The sequence below is a fragment of the Pipra filicauda genome, unplaced genomic scaffold (assembly GCF_003945595.2).
Source record: "Pipra filicauda isolate LSUMZ 115617 unplaced genomic scaffold, ASM394559v2 scaffold107_size2268652_pilon, whole genome shotgun sequence".
In the NCBI taxonomy this organism is placed as follows: Eukaryota; Metazoa; Chordata; class Aves; order Passeriformes; family Pipridae; genus Pipra; species Pipra filicauda.
Window position 1 is genome coordinate 1,805,453 of NW_024103518.1, and position 23,883 is coordinate 1,829,335.

A 23,883-nucleotide genomic window follows, 5' to 3' on the forward strand; every position below is an offset into this window, starting at 1 on the left:
TTCCTCTTCAAGACAACATTCCTCTCGAGCCATCCAGCTTTGTAACATGCGTGCAGCACATACGATCAAGAGCATATACGCACACATATATATAAAAAGAAATGTGCCTGTTAAATAGATATTTATACTGAAAACCATTATAAAAATCACTTTAAAAATCTTTCATTTTTGTTATTAGATTGTCAGCAGCATCTGTAGTTCATACCCCTCTTGCCCTCTGCCAGCAGGAGTTGCTTGTGACAGGGTCAGTGTTCACTGTCAAGTGGAAACTGGGATATCTTGGCCTACAGCAAAAATGGCAATATAACAAGCTCAGGTTGAATAAATACAGATGAACTGTGAATTGACTTAAAAAGGGCCTAAACTTGACAGATCAACTTTTTTCTATTCCAGTTCTAGTTGCATACTTAGAAAAAAAATAGTGTAATTCAGGAGTTCTCCTATAAAAAGTTCCAAGTTTCTAAAGGTTTTTTTGGGGTATTTTTTTACCCCCAAAGGAACCAAATTACCTCCTTGATTTTGTTCTTTTGTTTGGGTTTTATTTTTGAACATTTTAAGACTCCTGGCATCATTCCCAAATAAATATTTAGAGATCACTATTATGGAAACTCAGCTTTTCTAAAACTGCAGCTTTGTGTTACTAACTTTTTTAATTAAGAGGTTTTTTACAGAAACTGTAGAACAGCTGTACTATCACTACATAGCCTGGGGCAAAAGACTGTTATCATCTGAAGTCCTTGAATTCTACAGTAAATCAATGAACACAGTGCCTTAACAAAAATTACCAGATACTTGTTCCATAGTGCGGGGGGAAAAAATGCACGAGTACAAAAACTAAGCTAAATAGGAAACATGAATATTTTCAACTGTGTCTCCAATGACAGTGTCTCTCCATGGCTCTCTACTTGAACCATGTGCAAATATATTTGTCACAAACTCTGCTTCTCCTCAATGATTGTAGTAAGCTGGAAGACAACATCCCAAACCAATTCCTAGTGGAAGAATTTCTGCGTAATATGGGAAACATATTTGACATTTATATCAGGTAGCTTCACCTCTTATCACAGTGCAGCTTCCCAGATGCTAACATGTAGAGGTCTGCTCTATGAGTAGGCTTTTCCAAAATTATATGGAGGTAAACTAGAAAATAAATTGCAACAACCAGATAATATAAATTAAACAATGGGATTTTCTCGTGTGCTTTGTGGAGGAAAGTTTTTTGGCATTATGTATTTGCACACGTGTATTTGCATAGGTGTATTTGTACATTGACGGGGAGACAGGCAACAGGTTAGCAAAGGCATACAGTGCCTTCAGAAAGCTTCATAAAAGAGTTTGGTGAAATAAACACCTGAAGAAAAGTACCAAGATCAGTGTTTACAGAGCCACAGTGCTGTCTGCTCTCTCATATGGATCTGAATCATGGGTCATCCACCGCCACCACCTGCGACTCCTGGAACGCTTCCATCAACGCTGCCTGCGAACAATCCTGAACATCCCCTGGTCAGATGATGTGACCAATCCATCTGTTCTAGAACAGGCAGCAGTCACAGGTATTGAAGCCATGTTGCTGAGAACACAGCTGGGCTGGGCAGGGCACGTCTCCAGGATGAAGGACCAACCACCCCCTCCCTAAGATCTTGCTTGATGGTGAACTTGCCACCGGCTGCTGCAAGAGAGGAGCCCCAAAGAGGAGATACAAGGACTGCCTGAAACAACATCTCAGCCTTGGCCATATTGATCAACAGAACTGGTCTACTCTGGCCTCCAATCGGGAGCTCTGGAGACACCCCATCTCTAACGCTGCTGATGCCTTTGAGAAGGCAGCAGGATCACCCTTGAGGAGAAAAGACAGCGCAGAAAGAATCGTGTCTTGCAGAATTTACCACCTAGGTATGGCCACTCCCCACTGGGCATGTGTCCTATATTCCTTTGGCTGTATCTTTAAAAGCAAAGTGAGAGAATTTTATACCAATCAGCAACAAAGATATTCATTACTAAAATCATTGAATGATATTAGTAAACATAACTAAGCATAAGAAATAGTATAAAAATAAGAATGAGAGAAAAGTTAGGGAAGACTCCATTGTAACTGCTGGGCTCAGTCGATGAGCTGAACCCATCTTCTCTCCCACAGGGATGTCTATTGGGTAAGAACCATACTCTATGCACTGAATGCTTTTATTGGGATTAGAGCTTGTCTGTATATTGCTTTAAATATGTTTTTGCAGTCAGATACTATCACTGGAAATCCTTGAACCTTAACATGTCATCAATAAACCTGGGGAGAAGTTGGTCCCATGCAGCCACTGCTCAGAGACTGAGCATCAGTCTGCTGGTGGCAGATGGTCAGTGATTGCCTTTCCATCACTTGTTTCTTTACTTTTCTCTTTCTTTCACTTATTAAACAGTTTTTATCTTGACACATGGGCTTTTCTCACTTTTGTCCTTCTGGTTCTCCCCTCCACCCAGACTGTGGTGGGGACTGAGTGGGTAGCTGGTTGCTATTGGCTGAGGTAACTCACCAAAAACATTACTTTTAAATGCAACTTTACCCCTAAGGAAAGACAGTGCCATAGCAGCTAAAAAAGAAATCCACTACTTGATACACCTAACATGGATATGCAGATTGCTGATGAGATTGGCAGCAACTACAGTACTGTCAACACACTATTCCAAGTAATTCTTCAGTTTTTGTTTTCTTAAAGCACTGTCAGCTTTGCTGTTTCTGTAAAATATCCTATGTTCTGAATAATTACCTTTCTGCTAGCTTCACAATTTCAACAGTTAGATTTTTCTGCTCCATGAAAATTAACAGAGTTTGGTCTCTAGGCAACCCCTAAGACTGAGAGTTCCTATATCATTCACTTCTAATTACTACTTTTTTCTCATCACAGTACAACAATACTTCTTAATGTTGTCTGAGCAGATTTTATTCTTACCAGTTTCTAATTTATGCTACTAGGTTAGAAGATCTCACTGTTTACCATATTTTTCTCTTTATTCAGAAATACTGGTGTTCTCCTAATTATTATTAGAACAGCATGTAGAAATCAGCGTTTTGTTATTAGTTTTCCTACTGCCAACTGGTTTGCAAATTGCTTTTTTTTGTTTTAAAATGCGGTTCATGAATTGCAACAAAAAGAATACCACCCATTGTGCTCAGTGAAGAGTTTATGAAAGCAATTTTGTTTGATGGACATTTAAGCATTTGTACATCTGCTTTTAGTCTCAAAGCGTTAGGTACTTTCTTGTAAAGTGTGTCAATACTAGTTAGGTGATGGATATGTTTGCTAATGTCAGGACATACATCTACCCACCGCTGAAAATCAGGGTTAGACAGAAGACTTGAGTGATGAAACACAAAGGAAAATTTCAGTTATTCATTAACTGTAATTATTCCATAGTTACAGTACGGAACGGGGAACAAAATACAGAAAGCAGATATTCTGTTTTGCACGACAACTCCCAAAAGCAAAACATTTTAGTATGTTTAAAAGAAGAAATATGAGTGCAACCTTCAGGCACACATTAAAGCTATCATGATGAAAAAAACAGCCTTGAACACTGGACTTTCTTTTATTACCACGGAAAATCTTACCCAAGACAAAATGAATATGTTACACTCTGATTTTAGAAGTGTAATGGATGTTCAACTTCTACAGTGATCAGGAATGGATATTCTTCTTTCAGTGAGCACTGATTACATCCATTCAGTGTTTGTATCATCAACACATTAGCTCATTAACAAATCATAAATTAGAGTAGATACAGTATCTGTCACCTAAATGAACACTTGTCTCAGATCTCACATGCCATTTGTATTCCTCTAAATACATATAATCAGAAAAAAAAAGTTTGCAGAAAATATTCTAGAATAACAAGTAAAAATATATTTCTAGGCACCTCTATGGAGGAGTCTTCAATGGTCAGATTACAAGTGCTTTGCTCATACACATATTAAGGACAAATTAGAAGTTGAAGAACTCTTTCTTGCACAACAAATCTGTTGCCAAATCCCCATTCACTTCTCATCCCAGACATCTGTAGATTTAAGTCTCAAATTTACAGTCAGAAGAAGGGAGGGCTTGTTCTTTACTTGCCTGACCAGAAAATGCTCTTACTGAAGAAATTGTACTGTTTCTGTACAGTATATACTCTATAAATAGCTAAGCTTAAATACATGAAAATTAAATAAAATTTAATGGAAAGTAACTCTTATGGCAATATTCTTCCGAACAGCCTGATCTTATGTCTCTTAATGCCTACAGCAAATAACTAAAAGACAAACAGAGAAGGCTATTTATTATTAACTTATAACTACTACCAGTTAGGTTATTTGGTCTGTGAAAGAGCAGTTTATGTTCAGATATGAAAATAGGCCTATAATTAGAGAAATATTATATTGTTCTGTATTATTTATATTGCTTAGAATTATGTTGTACAGTAGATATTGTTCTCATGGAGTTTAGCTCTACAGCTTTTTTAGTTTCTTCACTGAAATAAAGTCTTATGAAAATTAGATTTTTTTTATCGGATTGTGAAAAGTCATAGAATCACAAAATCATAGGATATCTCAAGCTGGAAGGGACCCACAAGGATCCAGCTTCAGATTCATCACAAAACAGACTAAAACAAAACCATATGACCAAGAACATCATCCAGTTGCTTCTTGAAATCTGATAGACTTGGGGGTATGACCACTTGCCTGGGGAGTCTGTACCAGTGTCTCAATGAAGAACCTTTTCCTAAGGTCCAATCTGAATTTCCCCTGATGCAGCTTCATTCTATCACTGGTCACCAGAGAGGAGATCAGAACCTTCCCCTCTGCTTCACCCCTTGAGGAAACTGCAGGCTGTCATGAGATCACTCCTCAGCCTTTTCTTCTTCTTCTTCAAGCTGAATAAACCAAGTGACCTCAGCCACTTCTCATAAATCTTGCCCTTGGGACATGTCACCACCTTGCTCTCCCTCCTCTGGACACACTCTGATATTTTGATGTCCTCCTTACATTTTGATGCTCACAACTGCACACAGGACTTGGAGTGGGGCCTCACCAGTGCAGAGCAGAGTGGGACAATCACCTCCCTTGGCTGGCTGGTGATGCTGTGCCTGAGGTGCCCCAGGACACTTTTGGTCCTTTTGGCTGATAGGACACACTTCTGACTCACTCAGCTTGCCATCAATCCAAGCACACATATCTCTTTCCATGGGGCTGCTCTCCAGTCTCTTATCCCCCAGTCTGTATTTATAAGCAGAATTACTCCATTCCAGGTGGAAAATCTGGTGCTTGCTCTTATTAAATTGCACACAGTTGGTGATAGTCCAGCTCTCTAGTGTATCCCAATCTCTCTGTAAGGCTTCTCTACTCTCAAGAGGTTCCACAGCTCCTCCTCATTTAATATTATTTGCTAACTTACTTAAGGCATATTCAATTCCTGTGTCCAGATCATTTATAAAAACGGTGATATGGTTCGAAGCTGGCTCCCTGCCAAGTCTCCAAACCTTACCACAAGAAGCACCCCCCCCTAAACCTCAGGGAGAAGAGGGAAAAAACAACCAAGAAAACCGAAACGAGAGAGAGACAGCTAAAGCAATATATATAAATGTATTTACACTTATGTTACAGTTATATACAATTGAAATATATATATAATTTCACAAGGGAACGGGAAGGGGGAAGGGAAAAGGAACAAAACCAAAATAAAATATATATATATATATCCCGATTAGTAGCCCAATATCTAGCAACTAAAAGAATTGGCTAAAAAACTATCTCACTACTCTCCTTGGGACAACGGAGAGTCACGGTGGAACGCTCACCGGCACCCTCCGCCTCCCAGGGTGGACAAGGCCTCACCAGGCCTCGCTCCCCAACATGACAGACCCGACAGCAGGGAACCTGCACCTCCAAAGCCGCTGGAAGGGAAGAGAGCGAAGGCCTTTCCTCCTTTCTTCTTATAGTCTGGCTTACGTAAAAATTGTAGGGAATACTGGGTAAATCTGGGCCCTTCCTTGGTTACAGACTGGTCACCAAGTAAGGCCTAGACCAAACCACCACAACACTGAAGAGCAGTGGCCCTGAAACTGAGCTCTGGGGAACCCCACTGATGGCTGACCACCAGCCTGGTGTAACAGCCTTTACTACAACCCTCTGGACCAGACCCCTCCACCAGTTGTTCACCCACCACACTGTGGACTTCTCCATCTCTGTGCTGGACATTTTATCCAGAAGGATACTGTGAGAGACAGTACCAAAAGCTTTGCTAAAATCCCAAACCACCACATCTACCAGCTTCCCTTGGCCAGCTAGATGGGTGGCCTAGTCATAAAAGGAAGCTAGGTAAGCAAGATTTTACCTGAACCCAAGTATTTGTCACAGCCTCTGTGTGACACTGTATTTGTCACACAGAATAACAGCCTCTGCAATTTTGGCAGGCACTGAAGTGAGGCTGACAGACTTATAATTACCAGGGTCTTCCTTTTTACCCTTCCTGAAAACTGGGACACCCTTTGCTAGCTGCCAGACAACAGGGACCTCTCCAGACTCCCTAAGACCATTGAAAAATAATAGAGAAAGATCTCACAATGACATTGGCCATGCTTTATCTAGATCTCTATGTTTCTTCAGTAATTAGTATTAAAAACTTAAAGACAGAATATTTGTCTAGGGATGAAAGGGATAGCCTTGAGTATAAAAGAATTGTCAGGAAAATCAATAAGTCTTCCAGCTTCAGAGAAAGACTTAAAATTGTAAGCTTATTTGTTTGAGGTTTTTTTCATATTATAACAAAGATCACTAATGATTACAGGCTATGGAAATGATAGACATTGCCATTGTCGTGAATGGGTGAGTGGAGGAAATAAAAATCTTACTCTAGTTGAAAAAATGATATTAAATGAGGAGGAGCTTTGGAACCTCTTGAGTAGAGAAGCCTTACAAAGAGATTTGGATTCACTAGAGAGCTGGACTATCACCAATTGTGTGCAATTTAACAAGAGTAAGTACCAGATTTTCCACCTAGAATGGGATAATTCTGCTTATAAATACAGACTGGGGTTAATTCCACTGGGGCCCACGGACTTATATGGGCCCAGCTGGAGCAGCAAGTCTTGAACGAGTTCAGAGTCATCTGAACAGAGTCATCAGTTTGAGTCTTCCAGCTCAAACTCCAGTGGTCCAAGGGTCCATCATCAGTGTTCAATACAGGGGTAAAGAAGGAATTGATTATCTTTCTACATTCCTATTTGTGAAGTCACTGACCTCATCAAGTAATGGACTGGGTTAATTCAACTTGTTACTTTGACTTCCCTTGGTGGTTTTGGCATCCATTTCATTTCAGATTTTTTTTTGTGAAATGAAATCAACAGTGGTACAGGATCACACTAATATGTGGTTGAGTTTGGAACTGCCTTGCCACAATACTTTAATGCCTTTTAGCTGTTGTGAAAATTTTCTCTCACAGTTTCTCTGCAGAGACATCTGGTCTTATGACATTATCTAGACAAACAAAACTTCAAGTGTCATCTTATAGCAATCTGAGACAGCAATTTTGGTTTTATGGTCTAGACAATTTTTATTTAAATAATGTTAAAACACACTTTTGTCCTGACAACCAAACCCACCCTTTATTGACCCTGACTAATTCAATACAAAATGATGTCTTTTCATCTGAAATTTAGACAATAATGTTTGCAAATCTTTGTGTGAAAACTGATGAACTCATAATATTATCCATGTTTATAGTTAATAAAGTGCCTTCAATGCAGGCATACACAGTACAAGTAATAATTCTACCTCATTATTCTCAATAGTTTTAGAAAAATATGCATTTGTCAGGCATACTAATGCCTTCTGGAAAGCGGGTTTGGATAATATACACCACTTAGCAACAAAAACAACTTCTCCAATTTTCCTTCTAAGCCAGAACCAGAATAAAAACAAATAGGTAATTTGCATATCACAGCAAACAATTTGCATCAGAAGTATACAGGAGGAAGCAGCTCAGACGCACTGACCACTGCATTAACATTTTTGCTTGTTTCCTCTTCACAATCGGAAGAGAAAATACAATTAGGGCTGTTAAGTCACTGAACAATTTACTTTGAAAATCTCTTGTAGGCAGAAATGAGTAATTTTAACACATTACTGAGAGGACTTTCTTATTAATGTGCAGGTCAAGACAGACTTGTAAAATAAAAACACTGTAATGGGTAGAAATCGTGGCAAGAGACACAACATAAGAACTAAACAGAAAGATACAGAACAGTTTCTAGCATATATTTTAGGTGTCTTAAACACCAATTGGGAGGTTAAAACAAGTTGTTATGTGCTTTATCTAGATCTCCATGTTTCTTCAGTAATTAGTATTGAAAACTTAAAAGACAGAATATTTGTCTAGGGACAAAAGGGATAGCCTTGAGTATAAAAGAATTGTCAGGAAAATCAATAAATCTTCCAGCTTCAGAGAAAGACTTAAAATTGTAAGCTTATTTGTTTGAGGTTTTTTTCATGTTATAACAAAGATCACTAATGATTACAGGCTATGGAAATGATAGACATTGCTATTTCCTTGAATAGGTGAATGGAGCAAATAAACATCTCACTCTAGTTGAAAAAAATGTCACATCCCTCAGTCCTTTCTTTTTTACCTTGATATTATATGGAAAATTCAAACTTAACAAAACAATTATTATTTCTGTCAGGAAAAACAAGACAGAAATCACAGAGTGCTCTGTGAGCATACTTTACAGATAATTTCCTAAAGGAGCCAGTGTCTCTCCACAGCTTGGGAAGGACTCAATAATCTCTCAGAGGACTGACTCTGCAATGGGTTCACTGTATTCAGGGGCCTGAAGGAGTCAATTTTTTAACATTCCTTTTCATTAGTCTTTCCATTTTAATTGGCTATGAACAGAATGTCTCTTTGAAGAAATATAATGCAAAGGAAAAAGAATTAAGGATCGCAAGCAAGTTCCACGTATCTAAAAATGAGACATTTTCTTTTTGGACTGTATTTCTCTTGCATTTTTAAGTTAAATTTTCTTTTACTCCCCCCCCCCATTTTCATGAAATTACTACTCCATGATAATGGCATATTAGTTTTGCTCTTATTCTCTTAATATTCCCTATAATTGTTTAACCCCAAAAATTCTGTCCTTTTGTCAGTTTTCCCAAAGTATCTGTATTTTTCTCTTCTTTCTACAGCTTACTTTGTTCACCTACAAACTTTATACGTATTCACGTGCAAAAAAAATGTAAGCACTGTAATGTAAATTTTAAAAAAGTAAATTTTTAAAAAGTAAATAAGTATTGCTCACAACTAGATATGCCTTGGCAAAATCACCTTAAAAAGAGAAAAGATGAGGGAAACCATCAAAGAAGCTACTGCTTAGTATTTTGAAAGTAGATGAATCTTGGACAGTGTCTAGAAAATCAGAAAACCAAAATTATAAGGAATTCAAGAGACATGTATTGTATGATGCTCTCCCGAAACTTGGTAGAAAAACCCATAAATGTGTCATTCTGCAGCACTAGCATACAGCAAGAAACATGATTCCTTTTAACAGGACCCAGCACAATTCTGAAAGCACCAAAGAGATCAGGAGAGCTATGGCATAGGTATCATGTGTATCTCTTCTGCTGTCTACAGAGGCTCTTGGAAGGGGAACAAAAAAACCAAAAACAAACAAACAAACAAACAAAACAAAACAAAACACACACACAAAAAAAAAAAAAAAAAAAAAACAAACAAAAAAACCAAAAAATGCAAAATAAAAAACCAAAACAAACCAAACAAACAAAAAACAAAACCAAAAACAAACAAACAACAACAAAAAAAAGAGTAAAACCATGTCTCTTACTCTTACTGTGGTTGACAGACAAAGAAATGTTGCAACCTGGATGGCACAGAAGTAATTGCAAAAATATATTTGCAAGAGAAGAAATAAAATAACCCAAATATGATATGGGAAGCATATACCCCCCTTCATTAAGACTCTGGTAATTCTTCTAATTTCATTTATTCAGCAATTGGTGAGCTGTCCTTTTCACCTACAGATATGCTGAGTGTTCTGTAGTTTGGCAACAGATTTACAGTCAATAATATTGATAGTTTCTCTTTACCTGAATTGGGATCTTGCCACTCCTGAACTGTAAGGTTAATAAAGATAATAACTAAATGTGTTCTGTTTAATCCGACCAGAGAGCATATGGGAAATCAAAGAATGAAACATAGAACTAAACTCTAGTTTAGAAACACAGAACTACTGATCTAAATATATCAAAATGCAATGCTACTGCACATGGCTAAATAATTCACTCACCCATAGGCATGCAGCTAATATATTACTATAATGATTTAAGTGTTCCTGAGATGACTCCTTCAAACACAAAAAAGATTAACAACACAAAATGCAGCCTAGAATTTGGCATTTCAGTTCTGGAATGAAATCAGGATGCTGAGAGAAGGAGGTACTTAAATGCTTTGTGGCTTTGGAATATTTCCATTTAATCTCATTAAGCAAAAACAAAAATACTTCCTAAGTGGAGAAAGATTTAACAGCCCTGAACTTTCAGAAGAAACAAGGACACATGTGCAAATTTACAGTGGTTTCCAATTTCTACACAAATATTCAATGAATCATTTAATAAGCATTTCTGAATTCTCAAAGACTAGATATAAATATAATAATTTAATGAACCCATTCTTCAAACTTACTCAAATAATTTTACTTTATTTTAGAAACCCCCATGAATATCTTCAAGACAAATCTTTGGCAAACCCTCAACTGCAGTTAATTATTTTATCCTCTTACAGTTAAACTTTGCTTTAGCTTTGCATGATGTGTCTTCCTGCCAAGATCCGGTCACTATAAGTGTGTACATTTTTCACTGGATTTATCACTGATTTTTTTTTCTTTAAATTATTTTTTAAAAGAAAATAGATGTAATATTGAGGGCAAAAGTCATAGTCATATACTAAGTCCAACATTTCCAGGGTTTTTAAAGTTTCTTGCATAATTTTTCAAGTCACACATGACACTTTTAAATTTTGATGAGGTAAAAAATAGAAGATGCACAAATCCCTTTATTTCTGTTTTTTTTCCCCCCACATTCTGTAACAAAAAGGATTATGAATTCAAATTCAAATAGAAGCTGGCAAAATTTTCCTGTAATTCAGCTGCAGATTATTGATTACAAACTTTCTAAAATCAGAGTACTGTGCTACTCAGCACTTCTAAATTATAGCAGAACTGAGACATTTGGGGCACAGTGCCACTGGTGGAAACACAGGCTTTAAAAAACCTTCCAATAATAACAATACTCACCAAAGTTATGTAGAAATGTCATGTTATCAGAGAGAAAATAGACAGAATATCACAATCTCTTAAAAAGGGAAGAAACTTTAAACTATGTTTGTATTCAAATAGCTGCCATTAATTTTTTTGCTATACAATTTTCCTTTTCTGGTTCTGTAGAGGTAAACTTCTTTTATCGTTTCAGCCATGACTACAGGATATCAGTGGGCCCATAAGTTGACATTCAATTGACAAAAACATCCAAGTTTTACGGCACATACCTCAAAGAAAACTCTGCTGTAGCAAAAGAAAAGAAGATTACTTGTGTTTTGTGATGTGACTGGGTATCTTCTAGTTTGCATTTCAAAATAGGTAAATAAGTCCCAGAGCAGTCAGATGAGGAAGAAAGATGGGTTTATATCCCTTCTCAGAAAATACACACTAGGAATGCTGGATCAGGCTGTGGATCATCAGTACCATGGAAGGAACAAGGTACATGTACTTGGCGTAACAAAATTCCAGTTTAACTAAAAGTTTTCTTCCCCAAAACACATATGGAGGGAAATTAGCAGTGAATGACAACTCACTGTCTTGGTTTCCTTTCACCAGATTTTTTGGATTGGCTTGCCCTAGCTGACAAGTTTGTCTTCCTCAGGAAAAGGAAGCTTTGGACGCTGCTCACAAAGACAGCAGGTCTGCTTTATCACTGCAAGCCTATTTTATAAATTTATTGCAGAATCTTCCTTTTATGTAGAATATTCAAAACAAGTCAGTCCTAAACGTCTTAGAAAGAAGACGAGACAGACCTTAACAGAACAGTGTATCCATTTCCATTTAGAAATTCCTACTCCAGAAAGTACTACTCTATTTGGTTATTAGCTAGATATTGTTATTAGATTATTAGATATATTGTACCTACTGCAAAAACACCGTGGAGTTCTTGTGCCAGCAGGAATGTTATTTCTCCTTCTCAAATACTTGCTGAACTCCTGCAGGCCATAAACAAATTTTCATTCATGATCTCTGTACAGGACTTAATATGAAGGAACTCTCCTACACTCATAATAATAGTATGTGGCAGAAATCAATATTTCGGTGGAAAAAGGAGGGGTTTAAAAGGCAAATTCCAAGCATGCAATTCAACAGTAACTACAGTCACTGTTGAATAACTTTGAGTTATTATCAAAGGAATATATTCTTCAGGTAAGGTAGGATAATCTTTTTAAACATAGTTTTATCATAGTTTTATCACTGCCTTTTCTGGAATAAAGAAGGAAATTTTCCCATTACACCAACTATAAGAGGACAGTGAGAATTTTCCCACTTTCATGGATCCCAGGGTTGTGGTGTTTTTAGAGGACAGAAACATAAGTTTGAATTCTAGTGCTTTTGGAGCTCATTATGGTTCGTGGCTGTTTGTGACTCAGAAGCCTGAGACCAAAGAAGAAAATGAACTTGCACTTCTACCTGCAGTCACTGTGTCAGTCACCACCAGGCAGAAAGAAAAATTTTAGTATCCATACACTGGGCCCATGGAAATTGTTAGATACATTAAGCTAATAAAACCACAATCTGTTTAAATCCTTGCCTGTGCTTGCTTTTAGGTGACTCATGTCTAAACCAGAGATGAGAGTGATTATTTGGAGTCTATCACAAACCTCTGATAGTGGCCAGCTACACAGGAGCTTACACATGACAGGCTATTAGCATATAGCTACATATTTTCTAAGCTCTCTGTTTTTGTAGAGGTGGCAGCTTCACTATACAATTTGCACAAAAAGCAACGTTTTCTAGAAAATAATTCTGAGGGACTTGTGTAATGTGAAAAGCAGAAAGTAATTCTGTTTGTTCTGCAAAACAGTGTAAATTATTCTTTCCCGGTTGCCAAGTAAAGGAAATAGATTATCAAGCTCAATAGTTGCTTAATTTCTTTATGTTGTAATAGTAGTCAGGAAACCAATTTGCTTTGTCTTCAAAATCAATAGCATTGTGTTCTGTGTTCCAGAAAATCAGTCACTGTAATATATTTAACAGGACTTTTTTTTGTTTCAGGATACTTTTTTTCCTTTAGAGTTCATTGTTGCAACAGTTAGGCATTGGAATTGGAAAAATTACATTGGAAAAATTAATTGGAAAAATTACATGGAGTAAAAGATATGCCTGAAAATTCCAAATTCAAAATTAAAATCATTCAGACAACTGTAGTGTGATTATTTCTCAAACATTAAAAAACTGTGCCATAAAATTATTGGTAGGAATGCATCACCCAGGACTGAGAAGTTAGGAAGTGTAGAACTAAGGTGTTGAGAAACCCTTTAATTGCCCACCTTGTGTGTGCAATAGTAGCAGAGTTTTTAATTACATGCACTACTTTTTTTCCCTGAGAATAACTGTCTCACTCCATGCTTACTTAATGACCAGCTACTCAGAATTTTTTTCCTTACAGCATTTAGTGAATGACTCCATGGTATATTTACAACACGTAATTCAAGAGCAACTCCACTAAGGAAATGATGACCTCTCTCGTCAGCTTTCCTGGAAATAAGGTTAATATAGTATCTAAAATAAGGAATAAATTTCTTTTGGAAAAAGACATTACATCTTGCTGATCTTCATGTTGTTGATTTTGACAGCTTCTGGTAAATGAGTGAAGTAGTTTCTAGCTAGTTCCTATACAATTTAATTTCTCTGATTTCAGCGGGGATATATTTCAGTTTTAATTATTGTTTGATTCCAAGCTGTGGATTTATTTTTATTTTATATTTCCTAGAGTTTTGCTATATATAAAGCACTTTTTAAGGTAAAAATATGGATTCCAAATTTTCAGTTCATGATTTGTTCAGATCTTACTAAGTAGTTCCACTAGGCAGACAAACTGTGAGTGCTGAGCAGCTACTGTTACACAGGATTTGAAGGGGGAAGACATATAACCAAGTTTTCCAATAGCAATAAACAAGAAATCATCATTCCTCATTGTGGAATCTTGGAGGAAGAGGGAATAAGAGAAAATATTTCTATTACAATAATTCACACCAGATTTATTCTGAAAGTCTCTGAATTTAAAATTAAAAGAAGCCCACAACTATCTGACTTTATTTTTCAGTGTGTGAAGAGAGAAATACCAAGCTAACATTTCCTTATATTTTTATTTTATGACAGGTTCATGTGTACTTTAACAAATATGTCATTTAGTTTGTAAAGGCTCCACAACTTTGTGAATAGCATGTAAAAACATTATCTTTAAAGCAGTAAACAAGTTTCCTGTCTGACAGCATTGTTAACAGCATTTTTGAGTGTAATTCCTCAGGCACATCTTCAGACCCACAAGGATGTAAAGACTACCATTGTTGGCCATATTAAGCTATTTTTTTATTTACTTTTAACCAAAGATCAGTTGTTTTTTTAACTGCTCTCTGACTGGCTCCACAAAAGCAGTGCTTTTGTCTCTATAAAACTTCCAGAGTTCCAGAAACCAAAATCAACACCTGTGCATACACTGAGGCTCCACTTGAAAGAATACAGATGACTGTCAATTAACTTACTACTTTATGTGCTGTTTATTGTAATATTTTTTCAGTGGTTAAAGAATCAGTCTCAAGAAAGTACATACGAAAAGAAACAAAAGTAATATTTTGCTCATACTAATGAAGACAAGCCATCAAACTTTGACCTTCTCCTTAGATTAATTGTCATGGTCCTGGTTCAAACATGAGTGTCATCAGCAACAGTTTTTTAACATCAATTAGCGGGCATTAAGTAATTAATAATCCTTAATAATTTCTACTGATCTACAGATAAATATTCTCAATCAGTAAAACTGGCAAAAAAATACTGGTATCTGACTCAGTTATAGCAACTCATGAATCCTTTACAACTTGAGGTTGGTATGCTCCAAAGTCCTTTGTAAAACAAAAGCATTTTCTTTGACATTCTAAAACTGTTGATTCATTTTGAAATAATGTCCAATACGTGAAACTTTAAAAGGCGCCACTGGGATTTTGACCCCAAAAGACTTTTTTATTAAGAAAAGAGGACAAAAAAAGAGCTACAGTCTCTCTTTTTTTTTTTTTTTTTTTTTTTTTGTTGTTGTTGATCTGGAGCAATTATATTTCCATCTGTACAATTAGATGAGAAAACCAAAAAAGATCAGTTATTGCCTTACACAAATCATCTATATAGCAAAATATATGCATGGTAGAACCATAATATGACTTTCTCCTTGCTGCAGAAATCTGCATCATTGCACAGCTTTTCCAGATGTTTTAGATGCATTCCCCGTGCATTTATGAGACACAACATTTGTTATCCTATATTGAGCAACCAGATTTACCATTTTTTCAAGGCTTTTTGCAGACACTTTGAAATATCAGAACCATATTCTGTCTAGAAAGAAAGCAGTTGAGTAAAATTACAGCCAATTTATGCAGTTAAAGGTGTACTTTTCTTTAAATGTTTTACAGACCATTCCCTTGTCTGATATTGTAGTTAGTTTGAGGTTTCACTGCAGGTTTTCCAATTAATTTTTCATTCCTTAAAAGTTAACAGCAATGTTTGTGAGATGTTTTGTTTCTAAGTGCTAAATAATAAAAAAAAACCCTGTCTTAAGGCTGTTAATAGAGAGGATATTAGTTTAGAAATATTAGACCTTCACTTAGTCTTAAAGAAGATAGAACATGACTTTAATTTCCAGAGCTATGCAAAAACAGGGCACCCATGCCCACAAGATTTACTCTTACACAAGTATTCCAATTATTTCCCAGAAAGAAAAGAAAAAAACCATCAACTAAAGAAGGGATTTCAGCTGTTTCTATGTATCTTTTCCTGGGCGAGGACTGATTTCAAACTGTTAGGGTTCTTACAAAAGATGAGCTTAAATGGCAGAACTGTAACATCTTTGTAATTAACGAATTTCCCTGCTGTAACACTGAAATAATGTAGAAATATTATTTAACAATTTCTCTCATTATTCACTGTAACAGCTGCCTTCCAGGCAAAGTATGCTACTTACTTATATCTTAAATGCATTGAGAGTACTGGAGAATATCTATGTACAGGAGAAGGAATGAATAAAAACTGAGACGTGAGGGGTGAAGCGGGTCCATGGCTTTTGAAGGGTTTCCTGGTGCAATCTGATTTTATAAATATGAGGATATTATTAGAGACATTTAAATTAACTACAACACTGGAAATCTTCCACCATCCAGTCATCTTGAGGGATTTTGGTCCTGATCCAAGTTTCTTCATGTTTAGAGCACCACAAATACTGTTCCTGTATTCTGGCAACAGGGCTATCAACGTGTAAATTAATCTCGCATAAAAACCAGCACAACAAATTCTTGCACTTAATCTTGAACCCAGCAGCGAGAAAACTGAAGCTTCAGTCATTCCAAAGGAAAATAGAATTTGCTGTTTGGATCACAAATAACATTGTGGGTGCAAATGATTATTTTCAATAAAATAATGGGATATTTTACTGAAAGATTTATCTGTGGCTTTTTGCTTCAAGGCAAATAGAGAATGTCTGCCTCTACTGGCACAGGGCAAATATCTTTAAGCAAATTATGAAAATCAATGTTAGTTACTCTAAAAATACATTTCTACTTACTAAAAAAGCTAGTTCATCTATTGTTATTTGCACTGCCATATTATACAGAGATCCCATTCAGTTTACAATGTCAGTAGCCCTGAATAGTGGAAAGGCTATTATCCTATCAGCAAAGAGTCTAAGGAGTAATAAAGAGTGGTAGGATAACAAAAAGTATGTGGAAAAATATGGGCCATACAGGTTCAGTGATTACGTAGCAATGGAATGTATAAAGGGAGGCAAAATTTTAGCATATTTCTGGTTTTTTTCTTTTCGTGGAACTCCAACTGCTTCTTCACTCTCTTCAATCCAGTACCATTTTCAGTGTGGTAGAGGCATAAAAAATTTCAAATAGTATGCCATTACAAGTGGAAGAATGTAAGAAAGGAGTAGGATCAATATATTAAAATACTACAACTAGCAAATATTTGGGAAGGTATTTTTTGTCTGTGAAGTTCACAGTACAAATAGCATGCTGGTTTTACTGTCAGCAGTTTCAGTGAGGTACATTAGTTAGTTTAGACATTTGGAGTAAAATGTGTATCTCAAATTTGTAATTAAATCTTAGGATGTCAATATGTGTTGCCTCATGCTTGACTAAGATGAAAAACTGCATATGGCATTCAACATTGAGTTTTAATTGCATCCTAGTTAAAAAGTATCAAGTCTGGCTTTAAAGCCAAACCAAACAAACAAAATAACAAACAAATTAAACCCCCTAATCTTCCTCAAATATTTTGTGTGGTTGAAGAGGAACTTACTTTTCTTGAAAACTGTGTTAATTGCATCTAATTGCCTAATGTCAGAAGGAAAAGCAGTGGAATTACACTAACAGTAAAATCCAATATTAGCAAACTGTTCCATTCAATTATACAATATTTCTGTCTTTGACAAAAAATATTATTTTAATTTGATGGAGCAGTGATCATTTTGTTACTGCAGAGACTGTATCTTCCCCAGGGCTTGTTAATTATTTCTTTCAAGTCCATCAAGCCAGTTGATCATTATTCAACTTTGTTTCTGTTCTATAATCCAAGTGATTTTTAAAAGTACACAAAATTTCACTTGCAGAAGGTGTGAGGTCCCAGCCTTAAGGGGGAGGGAACTCCCAAGATTCATAGATGCTCGTGGTTGAAAGGAACAGTAGAAGTCAGAGGGCCCGCAAAAGTTTACAAAGTTCTATTGGTAAATTATACACTTGGCATGGAAATAATTATGTTAGTGCTTGATTTCCTGGTACAAGCACATGGAAGAAAGAGAAAAAGAAGGGAGGAAAGGAAAGAAGGAAAGGAAAGAAGAAAAGGAAAGGAAGGGAGGAAGGAAGGAAGGAAGGGAGGGAGGGACGGAGCAAGGAAGGAAGGGAGAGAGGGAGGAAGAAAGGAAGGGAGAGAGGGTGGGAGGAAGGGAGGAAGGAAGGAAGGAAGGGAGGGAGGAAGGAAGGAAGGAAGGCTTCTTGGGGATACCTTTTCATAGATAAGTTTTCCTTGCCCTGGAGAAAAGTTTCTCACTTTCTGTGCAGATTCTTTATGATATGCAGTCCATTATTCTCGATCTCTCTGGGAATGTGTTGGAGGACTTCAGGGGTCTTTGATGGTCTTGATCCTTGCCTACAGTCCATGCCTGCTTCTGGCCTCACTCCTGCACTTGTGTTGTGTTGTGTTAGGCTTACCTTGTCCTGGAAGTGCTGCTCTCTTTCTATATGGGTCCCTTCTCCAGCCACATCCTGTGATTTCTCACAGTGTTATTAACAACAATCCTTAGCTGGCTCCATAGACTTTCAACCATTGGTCTTTAAGACATGTACATTAGCCCCCTTATCTTCCAGGCTTCTACAGAAGGCAAATCAAAACCTTGGAATTCAGTGAGAGTCTGGGGAGGAAGGAACAGGAAGGTGATAACTCATCATGTTGCTGGCATTAATCCTTTTGCATTTCTTAGAGAGATTTTTGTGATTATCTGGACAACTAAGGTCATGCAAGACTTTAACAAGAGAGAAGATAATTTTGGATTTGTACAATATCCTTCTGTAGAGTTCTCCCATCTTGATGTCAGGTTTCCAAAGGAAGATGATGTGTACCAAAGGCCAGAAACCATTAGGGTTCCATAAACAGAACATAAGAGTTGGCATATACTTTCTACAGGGAAGATCCCATTTTTTGATTTTATTACTGTTAGATGAGTCTAAAAGTTCTACAGTCAAGGGGGCAGCCTAGAGTTCTACAGCCCCCACAACTGCTTTGTGAACACTGGAGAAGCTGGTAATTATACAGGTGCTGCCACTGCTACGTAGGTGCTTCTGAAGGGGAAAATGTGAGAAAGAGAAAGGTAAGTAGAAAGTTATTTAGTTGTAAAAATAATATATATTTCTGGAAAAAAAAATAAAATTTTTCTGCTCAAAGAAATACTCTTTCATTTAGCTTTAGAAACCTCTGTCATCTCCTTCAGGATAATATACAGGAGATCCACTTCTTATATCATCCTTATTTTGCTTCCTTTCACCCAACATCCACCTTTTACTCTTCCCAGAGAAAAAAAATACCTTTTTCTTTCCCCTTTATGCTTATCCCTCTTTTCCTTACATGGAACTCTAAACGAAATTCATAGTTCTCATTATATTTTGTCCAAATCTCTTACAGGTTGTTTTTTTGTTTTGTTTGTGCAGCTGCTGTTGTTGTTGTTGGGGGTTTTTGTGAGTGCCTGTCATTTTCATCTATTGTCAAACACTGATAGAAATTAGAATAAATTTTCATTTTGTGTACTGTATTAAAGGAAGAACATGAGAATGGACCTTTTAGCCCTCACTAGAATATTTACTGGCTCTGTCCTCTAAACCTCAATTCTCTTAAACATCTCATAGCTACTTATTTAGAATGTCATAATGTGCATTTACTTACACATATGTGATTGTGTGCTTGCATACATATATGTATATATCAATTTATATGCATATATATAAATATATATATATTTTTATATGCGTGGGCAGCGACAGAAATACATTAATATCTGGTAACATTTTCATTTATATATTTCAATTTTGAACTTTATCCTGAACTGAAAGGCTGACAGAGTAATTTAATCCAGTGTTGACCAAATGTTACCCCTTACTCAGAAACAGAAAAATCTGTGTTTAGTAGCATATAGGAAATTACCTTTTTTGGTTGGTTGGTTTGTTATAACCACATTTACAGCAGGGTTTCAGGAAAAAAAATATTATCTAGGATTGCTAGAAATAAAAGAATAATTAACTGTAAGACAATTTTTTTCCTTTAGTAAAAATACAGATCGTCCCTAGATGTTTAAATATTTAAGAAATTTAATTTGAAATTTCTACACATTTCTAAAAAAAGGTCTAATACAGGATTTTTAGAATGTAACATCATTAGTAATGTCATATGTGCAGTATTTGTTATATATATATATATATGTGAATATATTCTATGTAATATCTGTGCAAGGTATTATGTATATATATATATATATAAAACCCGAAAAGTCAGAAAACATAATTACGTGTATATATGCGTATATGTACATATGTATATATATATATATACATTTTTTAAAATATATCCTTTCCCAATACTTATAATCTCCATCCTGCCTGTAAACCAAACGCTATGATTTAGAAGTAATGGATGTGTGTATGTTTTCCCATTATAGAGGCCACCATTAGGGTATAGTTAAAGAACTGAATGTTAGTTGAGGTGTTTTTTAAAACACACAGGCATTTGCCTAGCAGTTTGAGTGAATTCCCTAGAAAAATGAAACAGAAAAGAACACATTTGTGACCTCAGGCAGGAACAAACATAACCTTCCTACAGTCGTTCCCTTTAAATTTCATACAGATTTAGAGAAAAATTTAAAAATACTCTTAAGTGTTATAGTATTTTAAATGAAGTAAGATGAAACAAATTTAAAAGGTGCAGTCATTTTTATTTAGAAAGATTCTCATAACACAAAAAAAGATACCTTTAAAATTACCTAAGTGGGAGGAATCAAGTAAAACTGCAGCCCTTTTATGGTTTTTTTTTTCCTGTATCAAGTATAGAAGTAGACAAGTTCATAATCTCTTCATAACTGCATGACAATTATCGTGTACATTGTCTGCTTCTTCACAGAACACATTCAGAAAAGTGCTTCAGCTCTGATTCACCCCTCAAAGATGATTTACACAGTAAGAGATTTAATGGGTTCATTCTCTTCAATAAGCAGAAAAGAAGTTTAAGGTGTGGTGTGACCAGAACAAGCAAGCACATGAGGAGCAAATTTCTGACAGCTTTTTAATCCAGGAGAAAAGGACACAATAAGATTCACTGCCTGGAAAATGAAAAACCAAGCCTAGACAAAGAATGTTTTCCAGTTTATCACTGTACCATCTTACCTGTGAACCTGCTGGAATCTCCATTGCCTGAGCCTTTAAATTGAGACAAGCTGTCATTAGCAAAGTTGCAGTAGAGTTCAAATAATGGGTGTTTAAGGGCCACATTCATAGCCTGTATGACACGTGCATCATATTAACAATCATATTCCTACACATCCTTAAAAACATATTACACAAAGGAAGACATGTAAGGAGGAAAGCTGAGATATTTAAATTACTTCATATATTTGTCAAATTAATGGTGAAGTGCTTGTATGCAAGTACAGCAGTGCTAATAATGCAACTTCGTGGCCTGCAAACTTTAAACACACGGATAGGGAAATTAAAACATTTTTATTTACATGTCTTCCAAATGTATAAGCCATTTAAAACATGAATATGTTTCTAACACGCAAGAAACTCTGAACAAAGTGGGGACAAAAGTTGTATTAATCGTGGTAAAGTTCTTCCACTGCAATCCAAAGGTCTTACTGGAGAACCATGAGTAACAGAAACATCGCCTCCTTTTAAAATAGTTACATTCAAAGTCTGACATGCTTTGTCAAAAAAATCCTGTGATGAAATCCGCGCCACCTTGAAGTCAGAGACGAAATCAGGTTTGTGAATCTATAAACCACATCTTTTGTGACAAAAATTTAAAAAGTTTTTTTTTAAAAAAGCAAGGTCTTCCTGGAGTTAAGACTTCTTCCTTTTTATATCTGCTTATTTTTCTACAGTGTAGCAAATTATTTCTTTGAGAAGTAAAGGGAGGAGGAAGGTAGATCTGCCTATTTTGGTTTTTGATATTGAAATGACCTTTCTCCAAGCACCAGTGTCATTCTGATTGTAAGGCTAGAAGTTATGGGCACTTTTCAGTAGATCAGTTGGGTATGCATTTAATTTGAAATATTTGTCCTCATTAAACTGTCGATCATTTGTACGTTTTATACAACTAAATTTAACTAAATGTATTTGATTATAGTGGAAAACTGTGGACTGATGGAGGCAGAAATCACACAACTCACAAATATCCAAACATTTCCATGGTTGAAAACCTTATCCAAAGCTGTTGCTTCCGTGTTTCTCAGTCTGTTAGTTGTTTAACTGAACACCATCAGAGGTAAGTCAGTAGTCTGTTAGCACCACTTTTTGTACTGTGGGACAACCCAGTGCCACTACCTGAAGCTGAATCCAAAAAATCCAGTATAATAAACTGCCCAGAGACTTTTGATCTTTGAACAGCAAAGGTATTTATTGACAGCACTGGGAGCAAGCCAGCTAATGCTGGACAAACTTGCTCTACTTGCAAGTGCAAAACTAAGCCATTTTATACACTTTAGATCCATGGTTACATCATTTATTATACATATTAATAAGCAGGCTGGTCTCTGGGCAGAGTCTTTCCAGACATGCCCAGTCTTCTACTGTGGGGTCTTCTCCTCAAGCCTTCATCCCTCTGGTGGTCACCATGGACGTCTTCCTCAATTTGACCTCTTCAGTGAGGTGACCTGAATTCTTCAAGCTTGCAAAATCCTGGCTCTGGGCCTTCTAGATCTTATTCAAAGGTCTAGTTTACCTAATTTATTACTAATAATTTACCTAATTACCTAATTTATATTCTTCCTATAATAAGGCCTTTGGTCCAGTGAGCAGAACAGAACATGATATGAACCAGTGCTCCTAAAATGTTCTTCCAGCAACACAGGTTGTGTTGTGTGAGTTTGTTAGCAGGCCAAGATATCTCAGTTAACTCTTTTAGGACTGGCTCCTGTTTCAAAGCTGACAGCCAAAATCTGGTGCTTCAAAGTGTTCTTCTGCCTCCAGAGTACCAACTGGAACAGAGGGGCAGTTCTTCTGTGGGCACCAAAAGACTGTGCTGGGAACTCCTTCTTTGCTGTCTATTTATGAAGACCATCCCCAGAACCTACAGAGACAGATCTGTCAGTTTGTTGTCATTTTAGAGAGTTAAAGGTAAATGGGGAGAAGTTGAGCTGGTGCATCATTTGCCAAAAAACTGAGAGACCCACTGCACTAAGCCAGATGGTTCTGTTCCTCCATCACCATCCTGAGTTTCTATTTAATTAGAAAATTTCTATTTGAGCAATTCCATGGGGAGTTCTCGGAAACTTTCAGCTAAATCTGTGCAGGTGTGCACCAGCTTTGACAGGCTTGAAGCTCAAATCAAATGTTGTGATGAGAGAGAAGGCAATTTGGGGAAAGTAAGCCCTAGAAGAGTGATAAAGAGTATGATGCTGCACAGCGTTCTGTAAAATGTTATTACCTAATATTTGAAAGTTTAAATGCATATTTAATGATTAAAATTATAAACTGAACCAGAACTATGTTTAAAATAGCTTTTGAAAAAAATAAGTTCACACTTTGAACTTGATAGGAATAGATAATTATAGTACTTACAAATTTAGTGTGAACAGGTGGCACTTAACTAGAAACTATAATAACTTTTAATATAAAGACAAAACGTCTCATCCTCTGATTTAAAGATCACAATGAGATTTATCTCTGTGATGATAGAATTAATATTAGATTAAAATAGGGTCATTATTTCAGCTCATGTAATGAAAACTTTTCTTTATTACAAAACCATTCAATGTAATTCCATTTAATTTGCCTGACT

General features: G+C 36.2%; 1 long non-coding RNA gene across 1 annotated transcript; it reads left to right on the plus strand.

Annotated features, from left to right (window-relative positions):
- The first annotated feature begins 5,962 nt into the window (after nucleotides 1-5,962).
- Nucleotides 5,963-13,865, plus strand: LOC113990225. Its single transcript, XR_005563197.1, has 3 exons — nucleotides 5,963-6,343; nucleotides 11,507-11,793; nucleotides 13,748-13,865. It is a non-coding gene; the product is annotated as an uncharacterized LOC113990225 (long non-coding RNA).
- The last annotated feature ends 10,018 nt before the right edge of the window (nucleotides 13,866-23,883 follow it).